Below are 2926 nucleotides of genomic sequence, written 5' to 3'. Positions count from 1 at the left end.
AGAGTGTTGTTTGTGATATGTGACAGCAATAGTTACCACTAGGGTATTGTTTAGCAACCTACAACAACAAGAGAACCTCTTTGGGAGGCCTACAAACCTTGTGATATCAACTTAGTGTTGTTTGTGATCTGCGATAGCACCACCACCAACTAGGGTGCTACTTGGAAGCCTGCAACAACAACAAGTGCTTAAGACAACTTCAAAACTACTACAACAGCAACTTATTGTCTTCACAGTTCTGTTACAACACCTTGATAAGACCATTCTTGTGCGATGTGGTAGCAAAGCCTGTTATTGAATGCCTTTAGTTAATTTCGATTGTACGAGATCTCCCTTAAATCCTCAAGTACCTTTACTTCTTGTTCATAGTAAGCCATGACATCTACTCAAGAGATAAATGACTCTTACACTACTCTTAGGGTAAATTCTTATGGTCAACAGATTACCAGTACTCTATTAAATGGTCGTAATTTTCAGTCCTGGTCTCGGTCTGTGCAACTTTATTTGGGTAACAGAGGTAAATTCGATTGGTTATTGGGTACCATCCCTAAGCCACCCCTCACTGATCCCAAATTTGAATAATGGGAAATCGATAACTACATTATTCTTGGATGATTATTTAATTCTATGGAGCAGCACATCTATACTATGTTCATGTACCATGAGATTGACTCTTTTTTGTAGTCAGCCCTGACTCAGACATATGTGCATGTTATGAATGACTCAAGGATTTATGAATTTTATCAGGATATTGTCCAAGCTACTCAAGGCACTCAGAGTGTGGCGAATTACTTTGGATTCCTTCAGTCCCGTTGGGATGAACTCTTGCATTATCAATATATGGTTGAGTTGTTTATAGAGACAACCGAGTATGTATTTAAGTGGATTGGTTGACATTAGACATATTAGTTTCTCATGGGTCTACGTCCTGAGTTTGAAGTACTTTGGACCCAAATCCTTAATACCACTCATTTACCATCTTTATTTGAGACATTTGCGACCATTGATAGTGATAAACATCGTCGCCGTGTAGTTTATTCTCAAATTCAGGCCCCTGGGATTATCTTTGCCCCCACTACAGATCAGATGGATTTCGCGGCCAATTCAGGTTTCTCTGACTTTCATACTCAAGGACATGGAAGTCGAGCCCGTAGAGGATGTATACGTGATAAAAGGAGTGGTCTTCCTTGTAGCCATTGTGGGAAGATTGGACATGAGAAGGCCCACTGCTTTCAATTCTATCCCTACCTTTTGAGATCTTCTATGGGACAACCTTCTCTTTATGCTTCTACTTTGGAGTTTGCATCAACTCCTCAAGCTTCCCTTGGCACTATCGATTTGCAACACCACTAGACTCGGATTGCTGTCATTGTACGGGATCAGATCCAGGCTCACACTTCCTCATTCTTGACTGTTGCGTTAATTATTACACCCCTGTGTACATCCTCTCCACTTTATGCTACTCAGTATGGCTTTACTCCTCTGACCTCTAATCACATGACTAGTAAGTCTAATCACTTTACATCATCTATCTATCTTTCCTACTACTTATAGGGAAGTTCGCCTTACTGATGGGTCTCTTATAGCTATCCAAAGCAAGGGTACCATCTCATTATCCCTTAATTTTTCCTTTGACTTTTTGTGCATCATGTTCCTCACTTATCTCTTAACCTTTTATCTATGAGTAGCATAACCAAATCTTTAAATTATTTCGTAATTTTTTTCCTACTCATTGTATCTTTCAAGACCTAGCTTCGAGGAGGATTTTTTACAAGGGGTATAAGAATGATGGATTGTAGACACCCCATTTTTACACTCGCCTGATTAATCAACTCGTTAACCCGATTGCAACAGTTCCCAATGATGGATGTTTATTCCAATGCTCTATTTGGTTACGAGATGTGTTTTAGAAATTCGGATGAGGTATCTCGAACTAACAAAACTATAGAAACCATACTACGCTAGAAAAATATGACCCCAAAAACATAAAAATCATCATTTTTCAGACAAAAAGAAGCTTCACGATAAAAATCACTAAAAAATGATCAAATTTCCAAAATACCCCTAATCTCAAAACATCTCTAGAGCTTACATTACACTTAAGAAAACCCTTTCAAATACATAAAACAATAAATCGAAACCAAATAAATAATTTCGTCAATTTTCACAAAATTTGATAAAATTACGAAAATACCCCTCATAAAGTTCATGATCATTTCGCACAAAAAATTTCATAAATGATAAAAACCAATATTTCTATTGAATTCCTTACAAAAAATCGATTCCAAAATATCTTGGAACATTAAAAAACGACTTAAAACGAAAAAATCATTTCCAAGGGTAAAATGGTAATTTTATAATTTTAATAATTAAAAATTCTAAAATTAATAATTAAAACATTAATTAATGTAAAGTGAAATCCTAGTTAAAATTCAAGTCAATCAATTAAGACTTAAGTCAAAATCCTAAAGTCAAGTCAATCAAGTAAGACAAGTAAGACTTAAGTCAAAATCCTAATGTCAAGTCAATCAAGTGAGACTTAAGTCAAAATCCTAAATTCTAGTCAATCAAGTAAGACTTAAGTCAAAACCCTAAATTCTAGTCAATCAAGTGGGACTTAATTCAAAACCCTAATCAATCTAATAAGATCAAAGTCAAAACCCTAATAGAATTATAATTAAACTCAAAAACTATCTAAAAGAATTCTAATTAAACTATAAAACTATCTAATAGAATTCTAATTAAACTATAAAACTATCTAATGTAATTCTAATTAAACACTAACTCTATTTTAAAATAATTCTAATTAAACATTAACTCTATCTAATGTAATTATAATTAAACACTAACTCTATCTAAAAAACACATTTAAAAATCTATAAATAAGGGTCCTTACAACTTATTTTCGTATCAAAAAATAAACCCT

Source organism: Akebia trifoliata, unplaced genomic scaffold, assembly GCF_017979445.1.
Source record: "Akebia trifoliata isolate Shusen 1 unplaced genomic scaffold, ASM1797944v1 Contig00048, whole genome shotgun sequence".
NCBI classification, from domain to species: domain Eukaryota; kingdom Viridiplantae; phylum Streptophyta; class Magnoliopsida; order Ranunculales; family Lardizabalaceae; genus Akebia; species Akebia trifoliata.
Note: the sequence above shows the minus strand (reverse complement) of the source record.